This window comes from Chenopodium album, chromosome 9 (assembly GCF_948465745.1).
Source record: "Chenopodium album chromosome 9, dcCheAlbu1.1, whole genome shotgun sequence".
Taxonomy (NCBI): domain Eukaryota; kingdom Viridiplantae; phylum Streptophyta; class Magnoliopsida; order Caryophyllales; family Amaranthaceae; genus Chenopodium; species Chenopodium album.
The window spans coordinates 11,469,964-11,497,160 of NC_137842.1; the positions used below are offsets into that span (position 1 = coordinate 11,469,964).

Here is a 27,197-nt window from a genome sequence, read left to right on the forward strand (position 1 = left end):
ATTTCTATAATTTCGTTAATTATTAGACACATAATTACCACCACCATTAGCTTGACCTTGACCTTGACCACTGCATTTCCCTTAGGTTTGGCCATTTCTCCAACCAAAACTGGGTAATGTTTCCATACCTCGTTATAGGTGTTGGAGTAGGGGTCATACCTAGGGTTGGCATGCAGATTATTTACTTGTTCCATAGAAGGGGAAGGGGAACTTTGCTCATTCAACAATGGACACTCAGAAGACGTATGGTCTTCACTACCACACACTTCTCAAGACATCAATTGCATAGACACATTATCATTTAAAGAATTAGATGCATGTGAGTTATGGAAAAAGGAGATAGGAGGAGGAGAAGACTGCATTTGATCAAATTAGAGGACAAAGCATCTAATTTTGATCTAAGCATATTGATAGCACTAACCTTATACCTTCCTCCTTTTTTAGTAGTGCTTCTCTCATTGTGACTCCAATCGGTGTAATTTTGCACCACCTCTTCAATGATTTTGAGTGCTTCCAATGGTGGCTTGTTCATGAGTGGACCACCCGATGCTCCATCAAATAGTATGCGATCCGCCATCAAGAGACCCCTATATAACCTATGTAATAAGATCCAAACTTCCATGCCATGATGTGGGCATTGTTTTTGGTAACTCTTGAACCTCTCCCAAGCATCATAGAGAGATTCATCGGGTTCTTGTTGGAAATTTGAAATTTTGGACCTTAAATCCACCATTCTCCCAAGAGGTATGAACCTCCCAAGGAATGCCGAAGTTACCTTGTTCCAAGTTGTCAATGAGTTCAGGGTCAACTTATCAAGCCAATCACTTGCACTCCCCGAAAGAGAAAATTTGAACAGGGTTAGAAGAATGTACTCTGGAGTCACCCATTTGCCTTCACGGTGCTACAATACCGTGTGAATTGCTTATGATGTGCAATGGGATCCTCATGCTTTTCCCCAGAAAATTGGTGACCCTCGATCAAGGTGATAAGGGCGGACCTTATCTTAAAGTTATTTTCCTCGGTGGTGGGAATAACAATCCCACTTGCTTCTTGATATGGTGGAGGGACACCAAACTCTGTCCAATTTTTGTTAGGTTGAGCCATTTTGAATTGGTGAAGAGGTGGAGAAGTTGGAGATCTTATCCTTGGTGATTCTAATGGAGTGGTGTCTCCACTAGATTCACTAGAACTAGAATGATCGGACTTAACCACCACTTGTGGCTCACTTGAAGTAGCACCACTAGTTATCGCCCTCTTTTCTCTTTGATTGCCCTTACCACGTTTTCAAGCTCAAGGTTTAACGACACAAGAGGAAGTGTCCTATAGCTGCGTTTGGGCATTAAAAAAAAAAAGACTGGATGGGAGATTTGTAGTTTAGTCAAAGAAAACAAAGAAAAATAAAGCAATATAAGAACTAGTCTCACATATTTCACAAGTAACTCAATGCTTAACGCCATTCCCCGGCAACGGCGCCATTTTGGTAGACGAATACTCAGTCGATGGATAATCACCCTAAACCAAACAATATTTCTACCTAAACCAACCTAAGACAAGTCTAGGGTGAGTAGAGGATCGTATCCACAGGGAAAGGGTAAAGAACACCAAGAGTATGAAACGGTTGTAAGCTAATTAATTCGGTCACAAATTGGGTTTTGATTAGTTAACTTCTATGTAAATTAAAGGAGCGCTAGGGGAAACGGGATTCAACACCAACCAAACCAAGGAATCAAAAACAAGAATAAATCATGAGCACACATGGAAGATAGAATATAGGAACTTAACATTGTCTTCTTTCAAAGTTACAACATAAGCATTTCCTAGATTAAGCACCAAAATAACAAGGATTAAGTATCAAGGATAGGAAGTGGGTTTCTAGCTCAAGTTTGTATCTCGATCGTTCCGAACTAGCATGAAGCACAAATAATTGGGATTTCTCACCTAATTACCACACTAAAGCATCCTATCTATTGAAACAAAGCATCTATAATCATTAAAGAGGCATAATCTAATTGCACAAGAAAGGACTCACTCCAAAACCCCATCTTTCAATGTGAGTAGAGGGATGAACACATGAGCATAAAGTGACCATCAAAATACACATGCAACAATCAATTCAAGTACAAACAACTATCAATCCAAGGTATAACATGAATAAATACAAGTCAATCAACCATGGCTTGGTTGGGTTGTCACCTAATCCCTAACTAAGAGACTACTCACTAAACATGGTGGAAATTACTCTAAAAATTAAATATAGGGTTTTCATAAATGAAAATAAGCTAGGAGAAAGATTGAACAAGAATGGATTAAACATGCAATAACAAATAAGCAAGATTTAGGGAGAAATTATCAACTCAAAGTAATTAAAAACTGAAGATTAAGAGCAAGAGATAGAGGAAAGAGATTACTTAGCAAGCTTCAAATTTGATTAATTGTTACAAATGATTGAGTTTTTGAGAAACTAAACTAAGGGATGGGAAAACTATGCACTAATTAAGAAAATAAACCTAAGGAAGTTAAGAGAGAAGAAGATCCGTACAAATGAGTTCAAGGGTGGTATTTATAAGAACCCCAAATAAAAAGACAGAGAAAACAAGAATCGGGTTCAATTGCAGTTCTGCACGGGCGTACAGCACTGTGCACGGTCGTGCAGAGCTAGATAGTAGAAACAGATTCTACTGTCTTGAGCCGTGCAACTTGCACGTGCATGCAGGGTTAAGCACGATCGTGCCTAAGGTTCTGCACAGGCGTGCTTGATGTTGCACTGCCGTGCAGACCTGGGCAGAAGACTTCTACATTCTAGAACACCCCTTCACAGTCGTGCAAGAGTTAGCACGGTCGTGCAAGATCTTCTTGGCCTTGATTTCTTTTCTTTCTTTGATCTTGCTTCTTTCTTCTTCGATTTGCTTCACTCAATTTCCTCATTGCTCAAAATTCCTTGCATACTTCCCGAGGTGCTTCGTAGTTGTAGACACCCATTTGTGTCTCCCCAAAACCAAACCCGGTGATGAGTACCTTTCACGTCGAATCATAATCGAATGAAGCGAAAGTGTGGAAAGTCTAGTGTTGCGGAAAGTTTTTATCTTCTTTTCGTCTTCTCTCTGTTTTTGAAAACTTTATTTTAAGAAAACAGCCAATCCAGTTTGGTTGGTCCATGATATGGCTCCAATAGTAAGGTAGTTGGATGGGGCTTACAAAGACCTTTACAACGATATATTATAAGCCCAATTCCGATGAATATTGAGGAAGTTATGGCCAATTTACTAAATTGGGCCCGGTTTGAGCTTTATATGCGGCCCAATGATCTTGGGGAGGGCCTAATATGATTTATCATTCCTAATGCAATTAGGAATGGTTTTAGTCTTCTAGATTCTTCTAGAAGGTTCTTTTCATTCCTAATTAAATTAGCATTGATAAATTGACTTTTGTTGACTTTTCAGAGTTTTAATCAAAATCAAATAGCATTTTCGAAGAAATTATATTATTTTATCCTCTAGTACGGTAAACTTATCAGATTTTCGAAAACGCGTTGAAATAAAGCTTGGCGTCCAACCCCAGGCCTTGGCGCCTGGAACCAGGCTTGGCGCCTGGCGCTAGTGCTGGTGCCTGGCGCCAGCTAGCCAGGGTTGGCGCCAGCTCTGTTTCCTGAGCGTCAGACTCTGTTTTGTTAATTTATCTTTTTTGGCTGATTTTCTCTATAAATATTGTATTAAAAACTTCGTTTTCATTCACCAATTTTCACCAATTCATCATCTACATCTACATTCACCTACAATCAGTTTTCATTCATCAAGATTCATCATACATTCATTAGCATTCTTTAATTCTCTCTCTCTCATCTCTCTCCTCCTAAACTTGGTTTTTCTCATACAAAATTCCGCATTCATTAGATCTAGAAACACCTAGCCATATTCGAAGTTGCCTTCGCCCTAGACGTGAAAGGTTTAATTTCTGAGGGTTTGGTCCCAAATCTCTCTTTTAATTATTTAATTTAATTGCTGATTATTATTTTCCTTGAAGTTACTAATGCGTGTATTTTGTTATTAGAAAGAGGTACGAGGCATCAAAGTAAGTATTTTATTGGTTTTAATTGATGTTATGATCACGTTTACATTGTTATTATGATTCCTAGTATCATGTCTAGGGTAAGTTTAACGTTAAATATGATTGCTACGATGCTTCCTATGTTCTTCCTAATATTTATGATTGTTAGTATCATGTTAGGGTTAAAGATTTGATTTTTATTGCTTAGTGACATGCTAGGGTATGTTATTAATCTTGTTAGTATCATGCCTAGGTTCTTGCAATTATTATGCTTTAATATTAACACGAACATGATTATGATTATAATCGTTATAATTTATGATTATGAATATTATTATTATTATTATTTTGATGATAATTATTTTATTTATGATGGTATTATTATTATTATAATTATTATTCATGATATTGATTATTTATTGTGTTGCTTGATTATTTATATTTATTGCTTGATCACGCCTTTTATGCATGTTTAAAGGGAATTTGGTACTTGTAATCACGCTTAATAAGATAATTAATAATCTTGTTAGGGTTAATGTGATTATAATTCAAGTGATCGCCAATAATAGTTTATTTGTGCATTAAATTCAACCAACATAGATAAACAGGTTTAGGGTTAATCCTATTGATTGTATGTTAATTAAAAAGCGCACATGAGTACGATCAGAATAAAGTAGAGGCCTATTATTAGGGCAGGTTCAATCTCTTTTAGGTTGGATTTGTACCATCATCCCCGAACCGTTATTTGGTTCACGACCTTATGGAGTTGACGATCTCTTGGATCGTTAAGGGGTGTAACCTTCACCTCGTTAACGGTTTACAAGTTCCTAAAAAACTTGTTGACGATTCTTTTGCTCTATCTTCTTCCCTTTTGGACGCCACCGTACTTTAGTGTATGATCACAGTGGGGTTCAAGCTAGTGAGATTTTAAAGGCTTGAAAATATTCCCTACAGTTTTTGGCGACTCCGCTGGGGAGGATTTCTATTTTAATTCCTGAATTTGTTTCGGCAATGATTTAGAATGAGTGGATGAGACTCGAAAAGTTCTAAGTATTTCATGTGCCTAATTTTGATTAACATTATTGTCATATGCATACAAAAGATCTCATTGGAAAGACCATCCGTAATGAGTTAAAAACATAGGATTTTACACGTAGGAAATTTGAGGAATGTCTTTCACAACTAGGACTGAAATAACACCGCGCGAAACTGGAAGATTTTATCGAGCACAGAAAGCTGCTGAGGCATGTGGGAAGTAGCGTCAGAGGCCAGAGCTTGGCGCCAGTGTTTTAGTTGTAGCGCCAGACGCCAATATTGGCGCCAGGCGCTACAGTTAAAATCTGGCGCCAGTCTCTGATTGTTGGCGCCAATTTCCCCCAATACCGAGCCAGAAATATGCTTTCTAATTTCGACCAGTTTTTCGTATTGTTTGCTCGATCCTACTTCCTGATTGAATTTTTTCTCACTTTTCTGAAACCCATATGTGTTCTACATATGGACATAACCCTCTGGGAATTCATGCTCCATCTACCCGATTGAACGCTCCGTGCAACAAAGGGTACATCCGAGATGTTGAATTCACCAAACCATGGAAGCGAGTTTTTTTTTTCTAAAACTCGCGGTGTCCCATCCACTCGCGCCAACCCTTCACGGTTAGACTTCCGCGCGGTGCATCCGGACAATTAACCATGGACCCTCTTTGACTAAACCATATCCCGAACTTTAGAGAACTAGAGCCATGGTTAGGTTGCGAACGCATTGCATCATATTGTGCCTACTTGACTAATTGTGCATTATTTGTTGTGCATATATATTCTATGTTTCTCTTGACCGTTTGTTGACTTGTGTTGAGATTAAATAAATTAATAACTTAAAGAACTTTGCCTAATTAATTAATTAATTAATTATTTAATTTGAGTCAATAAAGTCTAATTTTTTTTTTAATCGGAATTGACCTAGTACGACTTTAGGCATACCCCAGTTGACTAATAACACCGAAAACAGTCCCAAACCGACGCTCCACTATTGGCGCCAAGATCTAAGCTGTAGCGCCACACTATGGAGCCTGACGACAGCTATGTTTTCTGGCGCCAAGCTCCACAGTGTGGCGCCAGTCCTGTCGCTTGGCCGATAGTTCGGATTATTGGTCGAGTCATTACCTAGGGTCTAATTAACCAATTTGCTAATTAATTTGGTTAGTTTTCGCTGTCAATAACACCTTGTCGAGTCATTAATCGAGTCTTAGTCACATAGTCTAGCCACATGGTCATGACACGAGTCTTAACGCACCATCTACACTCACTAGTCTTGGCACACACTTTGAGTACACATCACCATGACCATGTCTTAGGTTCATGCATGAGTCGGTTCTTTTTCCGTCATTTGAGTTGGGGGGTACATTCTATTCCTAATTCTTCATATCCCTCCACCTCCATCATCTTTTTCTTTTTTCACATTCTATTCCAATCTCTCTTCACTTCCTCCATCCATCGCATGTTGAATAAAGTTTGAGTCAAATAATTAACAATGAATATCCCCAAATTCCTTTTCCACAGTACTTGGTCGAGGAGAGAAGGGCGATTAATCAAGGACAACACCTTTGTTCAAGTCTTACTTTTTGATAAACCAATTCGTCAAAAGAGGAAGGCTAAGAAGATAATGGCAACTCAAGAGGAAGTTAATGAACTTAGGAGTCAATTGACTAACGTGACTGAGATGCTGAAGCTACTCGCACTTAGAGTTGATGATCCCGTGAAGCAACAACAGATGAACCTCATGCAAGAGAGTCTAAGCAAGCTATCTAGTGACTATAAATCAGGGCATGAGTTCACAAGGGGTCTCGCTGGACAAGGAACTTCTTCCTCATAAGTTCAACGCCAATGACATCCCTAAATTCAAGGCAACAGATAACCCTTACTTCCATCTAAGAGCTTTCGAAACTATAATGAACATTAAGGGTATCGATAAGAAGGTTTTCCCCTCTCTATTCCCACTATCTCTTGAAACTGTTTGCCAACAATGGTTCTTCTCCCTTGACAAGGAGAAAACCTCTACCTGGGAATCGATAGTAAACGCTTTCATTGATAGGTACAAGTGCAATATTCAAGTTGAAACCGATCATAGACAACTTGAGATGCTAAGACAAAAAGAGAATGAAGGTTTCACTTCTTTCTTTAATAAATGGAGGGAAACTTCCGCCAAGATGATTGAGGTCCCCACCGAAAAGGAGTCTGTGAGGATGTTTATCAAGAATCTCCAAGAAAAGTATTCAAAGCACTTAAAATATCAAAACAACTTGAATACTTTCAAAGCCGTTTATGACATCGGAATTGAAATTGATGATGATCTCGCAAAGCAAAAAGGTACTAACAATAGCAACCACGATGGCTGGAAAGGAAAGAAGAGCGACAATCCTTCTTCTTCCGAAAACGCCCACTCTAGTAATAGTGTTAGTACCTTTGACCATAATGATGTCTTAGCCATAGACAATCAAGGATCTAAAAGAAAACCTAGGCGAGAGTTCACATCCATTAGAATGACCTACGATGCTGCTTTCGATCGTCTCTATGATCGAGGATTAATCAAACCTATTGGCCCTACCGAGGACCCAACACCAGAAAATCGATCTTCGAGATGGAATCCAAACTCCTATTGCAAGTACCATCGAGGAAAAGGTCATACTACTGATGAATGCTACAAGTTTCAAAATCTCATTCAAGATCTCATAGAGGCAAATAAGATCCCATTTCCTCTAGCTAGCGAGAAGACTGGGTGATGATGAAGCGAATGATACAAGACAAGAGGCGAGCTTCAACGACAAGATTTCGTGACCTCTTTTTTCTATTTCTTTTTCATTTTTTTTCCTTTCCTCAATAAGTCTAACATAGACACCTTTTCCTTTCCTTAGATTAATTTTGTAGTCTTTTTTCCTTTTCTTCTAATAAAAATGAGCATTTATTTCCTTATATATGATCATTTCATTATATTGTAAAAAAAAAAAAAAAAAAAAATGACGAATTAAACACAAGGTATACCAATGATTTAAGGCAACCCTTGTAACCACATCATATCTCCTTTCACCTTTCGAATATGCAATCCTTTCTTCATAAACCACTTTGAGCCTCGTCTAACGATAGACCCTTCTTTTTCAACCTACATCTACCTAACCTTGGGATGGGATGGTGTGAACTTATGCAATATCAAAGGCTTGAGTGAATTCAAAAGATTAAAATAGCAAAAAAAATAAGTAAAAAATAAATAAAAAATAAATAAAAGTGTACAAAAGGGCAAGTGTTCCAATGTCTTTCATATGAAAATATCTTCGATAAGAACACGTCTCAGATTGCGTCTCTTATCGAGTGCTTGGTACCGTGCCTGAAAAACATGAATGCCAAGTGAGTGATAGACCGCATGATCGAGATTGCTCACACTTATAAAAATAAAATAAATGCTAAAGCAAAGAGAGCTAAAAAAGAGTAGAAACTCAAGCATAAAAATATAAAGATTCAAAAGCGAGGTTGCACACCTTGGGGGCTTATCTAGGGTCTTGAGCCTTTATCCCCTTCTTCTTCAAACCTTTAGCCTAACCACGTTACAACCCTTAAAAAGACCTTTTTGAGGTATACACTCTTGTGCGAGGTTTGTCTAGAGCTACGTTCGGCCTGATTCCTAACGGATACGTAGGCAATCTCACATCGAGGTGTGGCCGTAATAAACATACATTCATATTCACATTCACACACTCACACCATGATCATATCAAGTAATTTCCTATGCTCATCCCTTTTCATTTAGAGCTAGACTTGGGGGCTTGATCCCTACATCATTAGCTTACCTAGCCTAAGAGTCACCACCATTTGACTCTTTTCAATAATATATTTTTCCACACACTTAGCTCTTGCGGCCTAACTTTAGTATCACTTTCACACACCGCACAGATACATGACCAAATATACTTCCCTTAGGAACCCTTTGTCATGAAATCTTAACATAACGCTGAAGCATGCTTCGTCAAAATCACTCATAATTGTCATTGCATCACGAAGTATGAAGTGCTTAGCCTCCGTGCCTAAGTTACCCAAATACTTTCATCATGGAGTCAACAGTTGAGATAGCCTAGGATGAATTAATCCTTGAACCTTGAGAGATAGTATCAAACAACATTTGACTAAGCTCATTCAACATGCATCTTCAAAACTTTCGATTCTTTTTTGCGTCTTTCTTTTTCGGGAGAAAGTCGGTACCCTCCACAAAATTGACGGAAAATTTTTGTTTTTTGCATTTTCGAGTCGCACGATCACATTACAATGCACACACGAGTCATGTACAAATTGAGTCATGTCGTGTCATATCACTTTGACTTGAGTCTAACACATATGTCATTACACTTCGAGTCGAGTCAACCTCGAGTCAGTCAAACATATCGAGTCAATTTTATACCTTGAGTCGTGTCAAGTCGATGAGTCAAGCAACATTAAGCCTTAGGTCAACCCTAAGATAATTAAAGAAATTGGAAAAATTATATAGTCAAAAATAAATACAGGTGCAGCAGAACAGGGAAGACCCTACTCCAATTCTTGGTGCCAGAGATGTCTCAGCAACGACAGAGCTCGAAGCCTCTCAAAAAGGTGATTTCAACCTCATGCAGCAATTTCGGGTTCCTTGGTACACCAGTTAGCCCCTATAAGCAATTTGACATGATTAGTAGTCGGCTCAATTACAATCGTAGTAAGTGATTGACCTGACAAAAGATCGTCTCACTTAGCTTAAGCGCCTAAAACACTGGCTCATTACAATCGGTTCAAAAGCACGCACTTAAACGACAATATTTCCATATATGGATTGTCGCACATTCTTATGAAACGACGAAGTTTTCCAAAAATTGGATTGTCATCCCCAACTGACAATATTTCCAAAAATGGATTGTCGTGCATCTTCTTCAACGACAATTTTTCCAAGATTGGATTGTCATCTCTGGCAAAGTTTCCAAGCGTGGATTGTCGTGCTCCTTCTTTGTTGTTTGGCAATTTTTTCCAAGTTCGGATTGTCATCGCTGGCAAGTTTTCCGAAATTGGATTGTCATACACCCAGTTCCCTATAGCAAAATTTCACAAAGGATTGTTGTAGGTTTCTATTCATCATAAATATCGGCAAAAGTTCCTCAACGTGGATTGTCATTCATTTCAGTAAGTGGATTGTCGGTCGACTCTTTTTTGCAAATGTTCCAAGACGCGGATTGTCAATAGTGGCAATATTTTCCCAAAAGGATTGTCGCATAGCATTGGCAAATTTCCAAGATGGATTGCTTTCAAGAGTTATATTCCAAGATGTGGATTGTCGATCATAGCAAAGTTCTTATGAAAGATTGTTACGAAGCGTCGGCAACTTTTCCAAAAATTGGATTTTGGCGAATTTTCTGAGATACGGATTGTCGCTTCATCGTGCCAACATTTCCAATGATGGATTGTTACGAAGCATTGACAACTTTCCCTAAATCGGATTGTCATACATCATACAAGAGTTGTGTTGGCAACTATTCCCAAAGAAAAGAGGATTGTCATCACAGCAAAAGCACCGACATACTGGTTCACAAGCAGCAAAGCGTCAACGTACTGGCATAGAAAATACTAAAAAGCAGTGATCTTTTCGAAGACTATCACAGCGGGAAAAAGAAGCTCTTTGTTTAGAACGTCAAAGGAGCAAGCTGGCATTCCCTAGCTTGCGGAAAGTTGTCACAAACAACTGGAGATTGTTTCAAGAGAAATAATCTTCGATGGTATTCCCTAGGATGTGGAATATTATCAATGCAGATGAGGATTATTTCAAGAGAAATAATCTTCGATGGTGTTCCCTAGGATGTGGAATATTATCAATGCGGATGAGGATTGTTTCAAGAGAAATAATCTTCGATGATGTTCCCTTGGACGTGGAATATTATCAATGCGGGGAGGATCGTTTCAGGCGAAGCAATCTTCTATATTGGAAGCAGTTACGGGCGTAGTGGTTTTCAAGCGGGATGGCATTCTCTAGCTTCCAGGAGGTCATCAAAACAATCGGTTACTTTCAGAGACGTGTGCTCGACGGTGCAAGATACGCGTTTCTTAACACTTTTATCTGTTTAACTAACGTTAGTTTGCAGGTATCGGCGTTACAAGATTGATTTAGGATCGCAGAACGTTCTGAATCATTCTCCGTCCTTATCGCTACTTTGACTTTTGTTTTCGAAACTTGAGTTTCTCCAAACTCAGCCAAAGTGGGGGCTTCTATAGACACCCATTTGTGTCTCCACAAAACCAAAACCGGTGATGACTACCTTTCACGTCGAATCATAATCGAATGAAGCGAAAGTGTGGAAAGTCTAGTGTTGCAGAAAGTTTTTATCTTCTTTTCGTCTTCTCTCTGTTTTTGAAAACTTTATTTTAAGAAAACAGCCAATATAGTTTGGTTGGTCCATGATATGGGTCCAATAGTAGTGTAGTTGGATGGGGCTTACAAAGACCTTTCCAACGATATATTATAAGCCCAATTCCGATGAATATTGAGGAAGTTATGGCCAATTTACTAAACTGGGCCCGGTTTGAGCTTTATATGCGGCCCAATGATCTTGGGGAGGGCCTATATGATTTATCATTCCTAATGCAATTAGGAATGGTTTTAGTCTTCTAGATTCTTCTAGAAGGTTCTTTTCATTCCTAATTCAATTAGCATTGATAAATTGACTTTTGTTGACTTTTCAGAGTTTTAATCAAAATCAAATAGCATTTTCGAAGAAATTATATTATTTTATCCTCCAGTACGGTAAACTTATCAGATTTTCGAAAACGCGTTGAAATCAAACTTGGCGCCTGGCGCCAGCTAGCCAGGGTTGGCACCAGCTCTATTTCCTGAGCGTCAGACTCTGTTTTGTTAATTTATCTTTTTTGGCTGATTTTCTCTATAAATATCGTATTAAAAACTCCGTTTTCATTCACCAATTTTCACTAATTTATCATCTACATCTACATTCACCTACAATCAGTTTTCATTCATCAAGATTCATCATACATTCATTAGCATTCTTTAATTCTCTCTCTCTCTCATCTCTCTCCTCCTAAACTTGGTTTTTCTCATACAAAATTCCGCATTCATTAGATCTAGAAACACCTAGCCATATTCGAAGTTGCCTTCGCCCTAGACGTGAAAGTTTTAATTTCTGAGGGTTTGGTCCCAAATCTCTCTTTTAATTATTTAATTTAATTGTTGATTATTATTTTCCTTGAAGTTACTAATGCGTGTATTTTGTTATTAGAAAGAGGTACGAGGCATCAAAGTAAGTACTTTATTGGTTTTAATTGATGTTATGATCATGTTTACATTGTTATTATGATTTCTAGTATCATGTCTAGGGTAATTTTAATGTTAAATATGATTGCTACGATGCTTCCTATGTTCTTCCTAATATTTATGATTGTTAGTATCATGTTAGGGTTAAAGATTTGATTTTTATTGCTTAGTGACATGCTAGGGTCTGTTATTAATCTTGTTAGTATCATGCATAGGATCTTGCAATTATTATGCTTTAATATTAACATGAACATGATTATGATTATAATCGTTATAATTTATGATTATGAATATTATTATTATTATTATTATTATTATTATTATTATTATTATTATTATTATTATTATTATTATTATTATTATTATTATTATTATTATTATTATTATTATTATTATTATTATTATTATTATTATTATTATTATTATTATTATTATTATTTTGATGATAATTATTTTATTTATGATGATATTATTATTATTATAATTATTATTCATGATATTGATTATTTATTGTGTTGCTTGATTATTTATATTTATTGCTTGATCACGCCTTTTATGCATGTTTAAAGGGAATTTGGTACTTGTAATCACGCTTAATAAGATAATTAATAATCTTGTTAGGGTTAATGTGATTATAATTCAAGTGATCGCCAATAATAGTTTATTTGTGCATTAAATTCAACCAACATAGATAAACAGGTTTAGGGTTAATCCTATTGATTGTATGTTAATTAAAAAGCGCACATGAGTTCGATCAGAATAAAGTACAGGCCTATTATTAGGGCAGGTTCAATCTCTTTTAGGTTGGATTTGTACCATCATCCCCGAACCCTTATTTGGTTTATGACCTTATGGAGTTGACGATCTCTTGGATCGTTAAGGGGTGTAACCTTCACCTCGTGAACGGTTTACAAGTTCCTAAAAAACTTGTTGGCGACTCTTTTGCTCTATCTTCTTCCCTTTGGACGCCACCGTACTTTAGTGTATGATCACAGTGGGGTTCAAGCTAGTGGGATTTTAAAGGCTTGAAAATATTCCCTACAGTAGTACGTTCATTGGACCTAAAATGTCATAAAAAAACAATAACAACCCCGTGAAGCACGTAATACACAAAAATGCATAAAAATAGAGTGAATTACGAAATAAAGCATTGATTCCTCATACATTCAACGTTAAAAATCACTCTATAATCATACTAAATAGCATGCTCTCATATGTGTATTTTTTTTAAGTAAGATAGGAACATTAATAAGGCAGTCATGACAGTAAAGTGTAAATGAAGTAGAACTTATGTAAAGTCTCAATCTTTTGGAAATGAACAAAATACAATTGCACATATGGTTTTTCAATTATGACAATGAGTAAGAGATCTATATCCATCATATGAGATTGTCTTAATCATAACATACTCCCTAAACAAGGCACCTCAATAACAACCTCTGTATGAAGTTGTTGGAGTCATCCTTTGTTAAGGGACTGTTGTCAGATGAGTCCCTTCATCATGTGGATATCCATTACACTTTGATTCATGAATGGGGAGGGACTCAATGCATCAACAATACAAGCTACATTTGGGACTCAGATCATCGAGCAAACAGCACAGTAAACACAAAATATAATCCAGCATGATCCATCACAAACAACCAACCACCAAAATCAATCAGTATAATAAACCATGAATCATCAACCATATTTCACCGGGCTACAAAAAGCCAATCCAACACATACAACATCATAAAAAACCAACCAGCAAAATCAATCAGCATAAGCAAGCAGAAACTAGTTATAAGAACTCATGATTTGGCATGCTTTACAAGAATGATAGATGGACACCAAACTCGACATAATAATTTTAACATCCCCGATTTACTAACTAATAATAAACAAGATTTAAAGGAAAAATAAACAACCTTTAATAAAATTACGGAAGCATACACCTAAATCGGAAGTATCACCGTCACACTCAACAACCTGTCGAGTGTTAAGGCTTACAAAATTCAAAATATACAACTCAATAAATCTAGATGAGCTATTTTTACAACTTTACAAACTTGTTATAACAAACTAATCGAAACACTTGAGCTCCTTTAGCTACGATCACTTCATTAACCTGTTTAGAAAATCTTAACTGCTCGCCATTAAGGACAAATTCCAAAATAGATCGTCGTAGGGCCACCATAAGAAAAAGACATGGCCGCAAACACAAATAGCACAACAAAGTAACACACACGTCAGCAAAAGCTGAGTAATCACCACATATCAGAATACAAAAGATAATATAATAATTAACATTACTAGTTTAATTAAACAATGTAGTTCGAAACTACATTACACATTGTACTTTGAAAAAATAACCTTTATCAACTCAACATCGAATAATAATACAATCCTTCACTCAATTAACTCATAACCAATAAGTGTGCCATGATCTTTGTTTTATACCTAGTCTTGGACATGGGTAATTCGAATAAATAAACCAACAAGTATAAAAACTTGAATACTCTCAATAACCAGAAAATACCTTGAACCAGACCACATACGGGCCAATTCCCATTGTAGGGAACCATAGAAAAATAAATAATAAAGATTGTACCTCATTCTTATCTCATGATCATTACCTCATTACCAACATGCCAAGAACTAAGGTATATAACGCTGAGCCTCAAACCAAGAATAAAATAATAATCTCAACCTTTTTGATCTCATACATCGATCAAATAATTATTCATAAACAATCTCAACAATGACACATGTTCCCAAATAACATGACAATTCGATTCATAATGTCTCAACTCTTAAAAAAAAATACTAATAACCCAAATATAATCAAATTTCAACCCAAAAATAATACTCCGCATTAGCAACCCAAAAACCTCAATAAAATAATACTCTCTATAGAAACAACATTAAAACGCTAGAAATACTCAATCAATGCGACAAATAAATCATATAATACCACACACTAATCATATACATATAAATCATGATCATAAATAATTCACAAATTATAAAACTTACACATAATAATATGGAATACAATTAATACTTACAATTTATAATCAAACAAATAAAAAAAATATATCAAGGTTGTGTGATTACCATTCTAGAATTGACACCCAAATATTATAACTATACGCAAAACCAGAGCAACACCTTCTCCGATCCACTCAAAACATGAGAAACCATAATGGGTTTGTAAAGTAATGAGAATATATATAAGTATGAGATTGATCATCAAAGAATTACATTGGGAAATTGGGTTTGGTGATGATGCGATGGTGTATCAGTGATGAGAAATTGATATTGGCTAAAAAAACAAGATCTTCTTTGCTTGCTAGGAATAAAGGATGGAAATCACGGCTATTATACATAAGAAAGAATAATAATTAAGCTAGGTTAACAAGTATTTATAGTTTTGTAAACAAAAGTTCTATTAGATATAAAATAAGGTTTCAAACTTTTCAAAAATAAACTATGTATATAAGGAAGGTTACTTAACAATTAAAATAACTCAATTTATCAATAAAATATTATACGTATAATATCATAAAATATTCGAGTATTACAATAACCAAATCAAAATCAGTTTAAACTAATCAAAGCAAAATTTAATCATAATAAACAAGTTGGGTTTAGCAATAGTTACGCTGCAAGATCAATTAATGGGAGGGAAGTCATGAGGGTATTTGGCCCTCAAATAGGCAAGGTAAGCAGGATTCCAGTTGTTGTAGTCCTCCTTGAACACAAATCTGACCCGTTTCTTCCAACTAGAGGACCCACCGGTGGCGGAAGCCTTAAGGGACTCAGGGAAAACTTCATTTTGCACTTCAGGGGAGTCCGTAACCTCCACCAATGCAACGACTTCCTCAAACCCACCATGCTCCACCAGATCTAGCTCCTTAGAAGGGTTCTCCTTAACAACCACTTCTGTAGGCCGCTCCTTTAAAACAACGACAGCGACATCAATTTGACCACCTTTAGCCGACAGATCTGGACCCATAATAGAATAAAAAGCCTCCTTCTACTAGATCTGCGCTCAAACCCTCCTCTTCTTCGTCATCACTCGAACTGTACTCAGCAAGTTTTGCCCCAATTTTTCCACGGGAAAACCTTAAAAACGGAGTAGAGCACCGACGAACTGGTTTCATGATTCTAGTTCCTCGCTGCGCCCTGTAGCGTGTGAAGGGAGGGTCACTCTCCTTCTCACTGTGTTGAAGGGACTCATTAGGATCTGGGTTGGAACTTGTAGGGAATATTTCAAGCATTACCCCAAAATTGAACCCCACTGTGATCATACACTTTAGCATGGTGGCGTCCAAAGGGAAGGAAGCTAGAGTAAAAGAGTCACTAACAAGTTTTAGGAACTTGTAAACCGTTCACATGGTGAAGGTTACACCCCTTAACGATCCAGGAGATCGTTAACTCCAATAGGTCTGGAACCATGACTGATGTTTGGGGATGAAGGTACAAATCCAATCTAAAAGAGACTGAACCTGCCTTAAAAATAGGCCTTTACTTTATTCTTCTCGTATTCATGTGCCCTTTTTGACTAACATGCAATCATTAGGTTTACCCTAAACCTGTTTAATCTTTGTTAGTTGAATATTAATGCACAAATAAAACTATTATTTGCGATCACTTGAATTATAATCAAATTAACCTAGACAAGATTATTAATTATCTTATTAAGCGTGATTACAAATACTAATTCCCTTTAAACATGCATAAAAGGCGTGATCAAGCAATAACAATAATAATATCAAGAAACATAATAATCATCACAAAAACAATCATAATTAAAATAATCATAATAATAACAATTATAAAAATAATCATGTTAACAATAAAGCATAAGAATAGCAAGATCCTAGGCATGATACTAACAAGACTAATAACAAACCCTAGCATGTCACTAAACATATAAAATCAAAGCTTTAGCCCTAACATGATACTAACATGATATTTAGAAAGAAAATAGGAAGCATTCTGATGTGTCTAATTTATATAGTATTTTACCCCCGTCCCTTGGTCATAATTAGTAGTGTTTTTTGCTCTTTAGAGCCACTTTTATTACTAATTGGTGTTTTCTAGTGTTTTCGTAGTTTTGGTTGAGTTTTGTAGGGAATTGCACTTTTCGAGCATTTTCCCGGGTTTTCATGGAGCAACTACGGACATTGGAGGAGCACGACCGTTTTTGAAGCCCAAAGTCGGTTAGAGTCATCAAGCCGGTGGTTAAAAGATCGACTTGTGGAATACAAGCGTTGGATCGAGTATTCAAGACCCTAGGTGGATATCCGGATTGGGCTAAGAAGTAATCCGAATCGAAGTTCCAAGCTTCAAGGAAAAGCCGGGCCTGATCGGGTGAGCATTGGCCCGATCGGGCGCGCCTGCTCAGAAGGATGTGTGAAGAAAAAAAGGCGGGCCCGATCGGGCGCGTGTTTCTGGGGAGGCATCTTCGGCGATTTCTTATTTTCTAATTAGGAATAATTTTAGATTATTGTTTAAGTACGATTTTAATGTTTTTGCTTAGTACCTCTCTTCTTAGACTTTCCCTCTCTACTTAGATTATTTCTCTCTCTTACAACTCACTCTTGTTCTTGACTCAACTCCTTAATTCCGATTACTTTGGTAACGATTTCTTATTTTATTAATTTCAGCAATTTTATTACTTTGTTTCTTCATGACTTGTTTAATTGCTTTGATTAGTTTAGTTTTAATTATGTCCGAGTAGTTTAATTCTAGGGTTTATGGGGATCCGTAATTAATATGAAGGGATAATTTGTTATTGTTGATTATTAATATTGCCTAATAATTTCTTATTGAACTGTTTTAATTCCTTACAATTGGATTATGAATCGAGCAGATGTGATTTGATTGTAAAAGTATAGCAATATTAAATTGATGAATCGAGCAGATGTTAATTTGATATTAAAGGCTATTTTCAATAGGAACTTAGATTTAATAAATTGCGAGAGCAAGTTAGATCCATGTTGGTTAATGAATTGCAAGAGCCTGTTAATCATGTTATTTGTGCAATGTTAATTCCCTAAACTTGATCTTCGTAGTTAGTTCCCTTTTTATAACAACAAATTGGTTACTTGATAATCTAGATTATATTAATTAATTAGGAAAAGAAAGACTTGTTTCCCTGTGGATTCGACCCTAATTCCCTATCTGCATTAGTTAGAGGACTTAGGTAATACTTTTGATTAGGTGATACGACTTTAGCCTGTCAAAATTTGGCATTGTTGCCGAGGAAACAGTTTTATTTTTATTTTCTGATTATTTTTGTAGTCTAGATTATCCCCTCTTGTCTCAGAGAACGTTAGTTCTTTGAGGCGATTCTCATATTAGTCTTTTAGTTCTTTGTTAATGCCCAGGTGTTCCAGATCAGGTTACATTCCATTCGACTGAGATCGAGCGCTCTTACCATAGACAAAAGAATCTCTACAGACAAATCATCGCGGGCTCTGAGGAAAACAATAATCGAAGAGACCCTCAAACTGATTCCAGTGATTCAGAAATCCCTTCAGATCCAGAATCAGAGATGGCAACACCTAAGAAGCTCATCGATTATTTGCAGCCAACCCTAACAGATTTTCCACATCTTACTCCTACTTTGGCCCTTGATGGAGTGCAATTTGAAATCAAACCCCAATTTATCACAATGATAGAGAGGAAGCAATTTAGTGGAGCTAAGGGTGAAGATCCTAATCTTCACATTGTAGATTTCTGCCAGTATTGCAACACCATTAGACAAGCTGGGGTCACGCAGGACCAAATTAGGGTGATTCTTTTTCCCTTTTCATTATGTGGAAAAGCTAAATTATGGTTTAATGGTTTGAATAGAACTGCATTTGGTATTACTGACTGGGAAACTCTTGCCTTGAATTTTTATAATAAATATTACCCTGCAGAGAGAACAGCTGTACTAAGGAGTGCTATTCAGAACATTGCCCAAGAGGCCGATGAAACTCTATATGAGGCTTGGGAGAGGTTCAAGGATCTACAGAGAGAATGCCCCCACCATAATCTGGCACAATGGCAGTTGATCCAAGCCTTTTACAATGGACTTGGAAATTCATCTAGATCAATTCTAGATTCTGCAGCTAGTGGGAGATTCATGAATCTTAATGTGGAAGATGCAGGACAAGTTATCGAAATTATGGCAATACACAATTCCCAATACGAGAATCCGAGAGAGTTTGTTAACAAAGGAAAACATAATGTCGATTCTGTTTCCTTTTTGCAAGCTTAGTTAACATCTATTTGTCAGAAACTAGATAATCTTATTGTTGTTCCTAACTCTGTAGCTAATGTTTCTGCTTTTGCTAATAATGAAGCTTTTTGTGAAAATTGTGGAATTATAGGGCATTGGGAGCAAGATTGTAGGAGTTCCATGGATCAAGTTAATGCTTTTCAAACCTATAGGCAAAATAACCCATACTCCAACTCTTATAATCCCGGTCTCTGGACCACCCATATATTTCCTACAGGAGTACCAATGTACAAAACCCTCCGCCTCCACGAAAAACAAAACAACAACCCCCACCATAGCAAAAATATTACCATCCTAATTCTAGCTAGAAAACCCAACCACAATCCTCCTCATCTTCTGACCCTGCTATGACAGAAATTAGAGCAATGCTTTCAAGCATGCAAAAGCACATGGAGAGTAGGGATGCACAAATTGATTCAATCATAGCCCACAATAAAATCATGGATAATCAAATTGCGTAAATTTCATCAACCCTACAAACCCGTTAGCAGGGAGCTCTACCATCGCAACCAATTCATCCCACAGATCATGCCAATGCAATCACTCTAAGGAGTGGTTCACATTATGATAGACCTCCTATGCCAAAGGAAGATGGACCTGTTCCTGACCCTGATTCCTTTATACCAAATGCTAATCCTATTAACCCTGCAGGGCTACAAAAAGATACTAACCCTTCTAATGTTTCTTTGCAGGGTAAATCTCAGGATAAGGGAGGAGATGTGCAGAGCCCATTTATCAAACTACCATTCCCCAATAGACAATTGAAGAGTAAGTTTGATAAACAATTCAGTAAGAGTTTTTGGAGGTTGTGAAAAACCTGCAGGTAACAGTTCCTTTCATTGGCTTAATCACTCAGGTTCCTGCATATGCTAAATTTATGAAAGATATTTTGACTAGGAAAAGGGCCTTTGATGAGGTAGAAACTGTAGATTTTAAAGAGGAATGTAGTGCTTTATTGCAACATAAATCCCCTCCTAAGTTAAAGGATCCTGGTAGTTTTTCTATCCCTTGTCATATAGGTAATGTCTTCATTGATAAAGCATTGTGTGATTTGGGTGCTAGTGTCAGTGTTATGCCATCGTCTATATGTTCTAAACTTAATATGGGTGATTTAAAAGTTACTTATATAACTTTGCAAACGGCAGATCGTTCTGTTAAGTACCGTTTAGGTATTTTAGAGGGATGTCCCTGTCAGAGTTGGTAAATTTTTTATCCCTGTTGATTTTGTTGTTTTAGAAATGGCTGAGGACACACAAATTCCCATTATATTAGGTAGGCCTTTTCACCATACTGCAGGAGCCATTATTGATGTTAAAAATGGTAAACTAGCTGTAATCCCCCGTATTTTTTTAAATATTTTATAAATGAAATTTTATTTTATTTATAATATTTATTTGTTATATTCCGAAATTTAATTTCAAAAGTTTCAAATTATTAATCTGGGTCGAAAATTATTAGAACAAATTATTTTATGCACTTTTATTCTACAATTTATGTTTAATCAAACAAGCCTAACCCATTTGTTTACTTAATTGACCCATTATTTTTATGAGGCTCAATCTTTCTATTTACCCTACAACATTCTCCCCTAGCTATAAATACCCCATGAATCCCCAAAAATTTCCCGCACAAAAAGGTTAGTCTTATTTTCTCCTTTGTTTTATTAATTTGTGTAATTATAATTATTGATTTATGGGTTTTGATTTTATTGTTTGAAATTAATTTAATTAATATCAAATTGTATTTTGATTATTAAACTTTATAATTTCAGATTTTATAAATGTCATAATTTTCAGATTTTGTAAATTTTATAACCTAGGGTTTTTAATTATTGAAAATCATGATTTTATGGTTTTTATGAACAATTGATTTAGGGCTTTTATAGTAATGATGTTTTGAAATTTTGGTGATTATAACTAATGATTAGTTTAATTTAATTCCAGATTATTTTGAACATTTAAATTCGTGTTTTAATTTTTAGATTCCGTTCGTTAATATTAATCCTGTTTTAATCCCGGTCAGGTTCTGAACTCATTCAATTTTGATAAAAAAAAAAAAGTACAGTTTTTCATGTAGAAACAACGTTTTAAGAAAGACTCACTACCTTTGGTAGTGAGCACCACCCTCTCGTGGCCAAATTCAGCCTCTAAATATGATTTTCGGGCAGTTTTTGATTTTAACGAAGTTTTTTTATACTTAAAATATTATCCTTGAGTTTGATTAATAAAATTAATTATGTTTAAAGTTAATTAAGCAAAAATATATGTTTTTATTTAAGTTTTAGGTACTGGAAATAGTTTCTAAGTACTACATTTGATGTTTTATAAAGAGGGTTTAATCACCCATTAAAAAGGGAGATTATTAGGGGTTTTAAAATAATTTTCAGATTTTTATTAAACTTTAAACTTGCTGTAATTTCATGTATAAGAGTGTATTTTAAGGATTTTATGAAGAAAATTTAAAGAACTATATATAAGCCTTTAATTTTAACTAAAGGGAAGATTTTAAAGTGTTTTTTTATTTGGATTTTGAGGGTTTAAAAATAAGTTAGTATTGCTGTAAATTTGATTGATTGGGTATTGATTGAGATGTTATTGTTTGGTTTAGGAGAGGAGTTTATTGAAGGTGATTTCTAGATTGTAAAGTGGCATACCAATTCGTTTATTCAAGGTACGTACAAGTTGCGAAACCTTGCTTGTAGGTCCATGTTTAAGGATGGATCGAGAACTTAGTATCATGTATAGGGATGACTGGGAATAATTGTTTGGTTATACATTGTGATTTCCTTATGATATGCACTATTTTACTTTGCAAATATTATTTATGCATTAACTTTGCAAGATGCGCTTAGACGCAAAGGTATGTGAATATGTGGAATGATTTATTTATTACTCATTCATGATTATTGAAATAGAATGAATAAAGGAAGATCCAATTCAAGTCTTAAAAGACGAGGTTAAGGTTTTGGGGTTCCTTATGCACTCAAAGTGTTTATACACCGAGGTAGTTAAAGGAATAAATAATAATCGTTGCTTGTCACTAATAAATCAAGAATTGAAATTGGAAAGTTGTTTTACTTGATTGAATTGATATTGGATTGATTGTATTGTTTGCATATGAGTCATCACCAAGTCTAAACCTGTAAATCACGTAAAGTGCAAGATGGATGAGCAATAAAACTCTTGATTGGTGCACTTCTGGAGTAATGACAATCAGGGGTTGGGGTACACGGGGTATTAGTCGTGTACTTTTATCGAGGTCGTCTGATCTACGAGTCTCCTATTTCAAATATTATTTTTTTTAAAACTAGGAGTTAGGTGAGATCTCATACTAACTACGGTCACGGAGTCGCGCCCGTGGTCGTTGGATGTTTATTGATGTTTCTGAAAGGGGGCATGGGGTTTTCTTTATTGATGTTCCAAATGGAGCATGGGTTGGACAACCTTGTCTATTTCTTAATCCAAAGAATTAAATAAATTGAGTTTGCTACTATTAACTAGTGAAGTCTTAATTAACTAGTGAAGTCTTAATAAAATTGATAATTGAGTCGTGTGTTGAGTCTATAATTTAATGATGTATGATGATTGATTATTAGTAGCATGTTATGGATTTCTTATTTGTTTCGCATCTTGTATGTACTCAGCTTTGCTGATTGCGTGCTTTTGTGTGTGTTTTTCTTTGGTCATGGCCTTCACCTTTCAATGACCCTGTGACGATCCAATGTTTACATTTGTAATATTGGGGAGCAGATTAACCACAGGTTCTTACAAACGCAGCATTCGCATCAAGGTTGTGGGATTTTGAGTAGAGAGTTGGTTATTATTCGCAGTTTATTTCTTTCCATAAGTTTGAATTTATTTAAACTCATGTTTTATTTATTTACTACTTTTGTGGGGTTTTAAATAAGGGCCTTAATGGTTCCAAATTGTATGATTTAATTTGGTTTTGGTTATTGGTTTTGAAACTTATTTATAACTGAGTTAATTTCTGATATAGCCTTAACGTTTGAACACGTGGCGGTAGCATGCCAATAATTCTCTTGGATTTTTTTCAGGGTATTTACAGGTTTTAAGAGAGAATTATTGGGGTGTTACACTAACCCTTTCTGTTGGTAATGATAATGTTACATTTAATTTAGGGAAAGTTTTGAAAGGACCTATGCTAGAGGAAAATTGTTGTTTAATTGATGTGATTGATATAATGGATGATATTTGTGATGAAAGCTTACCACAGGTTCTTGCAAGGGATCCCTTAGAGGAAATTCTTTGTGGAGATTTATCTGCAGATAATGCAAGCGTCTGGGGTAATAAGGTGGATGCCATTGAAAAAGCTCTTTCCCTAGAAGAGCTAGACCCCAAAGAGACCATGAAGGTAGTGAATTTAGTTCTGGAACAAAACCAGGAGAGGTTAAGAAACCTGAACTAAAACCTCTCCCTTCTCATTTAAAATATATTTTTCTTGATGAGCAGGAAATATACCCTGTGATCATCAGTACTGCACTTGATGACCCACAAACTTCCCAAATTCTAGAGGTTCTTCGAACCCATAAAAGAGCAATTGGGTAAAGTATTGATGATCTTAAGGGTATTAGTCCTGATTTTAGTATGCACATGATACATTTAGAGGACAACTATAAGCCCTGTATCCAACCCCAGAGAAGGTTGAATCCTAATATGCAGGAAGTAGTCAAGAAAGAGGTTATGAAATTACTTGATGCAGGTATTATCTATCCTATTTCTGACTCTAAGTGGGTAAGTCCTGTACAGGTGGTTCCTAAAAAGGGTGGGATGACTGTGATTAAAAACTAGAAAAATGAATTGATTCCCATTAGAACTTTTACAGGGTGGCGTATGTGCATTGACTATCGTAGATTAAATATCGCCACTAAAAAGGACCACTTCCCTCTCCCCTTTATTGATCAAATGCTTGAGAGGTTAGTGATGTGTCCAATTTATATAGTATTTTACCTCCGTCCCTTGGTCATAATTAGTAGTGTTTTTGGCTCTTTAGAGCCACTTTTATTACTAATTGGTGTTTTCTAGTGTTTTTGTAGTTTTGCTTGAGTTTTGTAGGAAATTGCACTTTTGGAGCGTTTTCCCGGGTTTACATGGAGCAACTACGAACTCTAGAGGAGCACGACCATCTTTGAAGCCCAGGACCGGTTAAAGCCGGTGATTAAGGGCTCGGTATATATGATACCGGGGTACTTTGACCAAGTATGCAAGACCCGAAGAGGAAATCTTGATTGGGCCGAAGAATCAAGCCCAATCGAAGTCCAAGCGTCGAAGAAGTAACCGGGCCCGATCGGGCAAGCTTACGCCCGATCGGGCGCGCACGCAGTCAGGTGCATCGAGCAAGGCGCCCCTGATCGGGTGAGCGTTATCTCGATTGGGCGTAGCTGCCTAGAAGAGATTCAAAGAAAAAGGCGGGCCCGATCGGGCGCGTGTTTCTGAGAGACATGTTTGCCGAATTCTTAGTTTCTAAATAGGATTGTTTTAGAGTGGTTTAAGTACGATTTGAGTGCTTAGTTTTTGTTTACCTTCTTTTTTAGACTTTCTCTCTCTACTTAGATTATTTTCTCTCTCTAAAATTCTCTCAACTCTTGTTCTTGACTCAAGTTTGTAGTTCCATTGATTTTGGTAACGATTTCATCTCTATTAATTTCAGCAAATTTATTTCTTTATTCTCTTATGGCTTATTTAATTGCTTTATTTAGTTTAGATTTAATTATGAGTGAGTAGTTTTATTTCTAGGGTTTATGGGGATCCAATAAATAATATGAAGGGGTAATTTATGATTGTTGATTGTCAATGATTAATTATTTTTCCTATTGATTGATTTAATGTTGTGCAATTAGATTAGGCCTGGTTTAGTTGTATGAGTTTAGCAATATTGATTCGAGATTCGAGAGATGAGAATTGATGTTTAGGCTTAGTTTCAATAGGCGGACTAATTTATAAATGGTTAAGTCGAGATTCAAGAGATGAGATTTAATACCGGTAAATTAACTATGTGATTGTAATACGTAGCGAAAGCCCTTTATGATCTTATTAATTGATGCATTGATGATTGATTATTATGTGTTACCCTGGAATATTGTTTATTGGTGAACCTATGCCCTAGGCTGTTATTTCATTGAATTCCCTTTTACTTTTATTCCTTCCTACTCTTACTTTTACTAGTTTAGTTACCCTTATAATAATAATAATTTGGTTACTTGATAATTAAGAATGCATTTAATTAATTAGAAATAAATTGACTTGTTTCCCTGTGGTTCGACCCTTCTTCCCTATCTGCATAGTTAGTGGATTTAGGTATTATTTTTTATTGGGTGAGTACGACTTGAGCCTGTCAAATTTTGGCGTCGTTGCCGGGGAAAACAATTTTATTTTTATTTTCTGATCATTTTTGTAGTCTAGATTATCCCCTCTTGTCTCAGAGAACGTTAGTTCTTTGAGGCAATTCTCATATTTGTCTTTTATCACCATGATGGAGAAGAAGCAATTCAGTGGAGCTAAGGGTGAAGATCCTAATCTTCACATTGCAGATTTCTGCCAGTATTGCAACACCATTAGACAAGCCGGGGTCACGCAGGACCAAATCAGGGAGATTTTTTTTTCCTTTTCATTATGTGGAAAAGTTAAATTATGGTTTAATGGTTTGAATAGAACTGAACTTGGTATTACTGACTAGGAAACTGTTGCCTTGAATTTTTATAATAAATATTACCTTTCAGAGAGAGCAGCTGTACTAAGCAATGTTATTCAAAACTTCGCCCAAGAGGCCGATGAAACTCTATATGAGGCTTGGGAGAGGTTCAAGGATCTACAGAGAGAATGCCTCCACCATAATCTGGTACAATGGCAATTAATCCAAGCCTTTTACAATGGACTTGGAAATTCATCTAGATTAGTTCTAGATTCTGCAGCTAGTGGGAGATTCATGAATCTAAATGTGGAAGATGCAGGACAGGTTATCGAAGATATGGCAATACACAATTCCCAATACAGGAATCCGAGAGGGTTTGCTAACAAAGGAAAACATAATGTTGATTCGTATCCTTTTTGCAAGCTCATTTAACATCTATTTGTTAGAAACTAGATAGTCTTATTGTTGCTCCTAACTATGTAGCTAATGTTTTTGATGTTGCTAAAAATGAAGCATGCTGTGAAAATTGTGGAATTGTAGGGCATTGGGAGCAAGATTGGGAGTTCCATGGAGCAAGTTAATGCCTTTCAAACCTATAAGCAAAATAACCCATACTCCAACTCTTATAATCTGGTCTTCGGAACCATCCATATATTTCTTACCGGAGCACCAATGTAAAAAACTCTCCACCTTCACAACAACCACAACAGCAACCTCCACCACAGCAAAAATATTACCATCCTAATTCTGGCCAGAAAAAACAAGCACGACCCTCTTCATCTTCTGACCCTGCTATGACAGAAATTAGAGCAATGCTTGCAAACATGCAAAAGCATATGGAGAGTAGGGATGCACAAATTGATTCAATTAAAGCTCATAATAAAATCATGGATAATCAAATTGC

General features: G+C 36.1%; 2 non-coding genes and 1 pseudogene across 2 annotated transcripts; 1 reads left to right on the forward strand and 2 right to left on the reverse strand.

The window, feature by feature from the left end:
* Positions 1-620: 620 nt before the first annotated feature.
* LOC145560886 (small nucleolar RNA R71) lies at positions 621-721 on the forward strand (annotated as a pseudogene).
* An 18,573-nt stretch (positions 722-19,294) lies between these two features.
* LOC145561098 (small nucleolar RNA R71) lies at positions 19,295-19,401 on the reverse strand. The gene has a single exon (XR_014093679.1). It is a non-coding gene; the product is annotated as a small nucleolar RNA R71 (small nucleolar RNA).
* Positions 19,402-26,392: 6,991 nt separating this feature from the next.
* Positions 26,393-26,499, reverse strand: LOC145561040 (small nucleolar RNA R71). The gene has a single exon (XR_014093623.1). It is a non-coding gene; the product is annotated as a small nucleolar RNA R71 (small nucleolar RNA).
* Between the last annotated feature and the right edge of the window lie 698 nt (positions 26,500-27,197).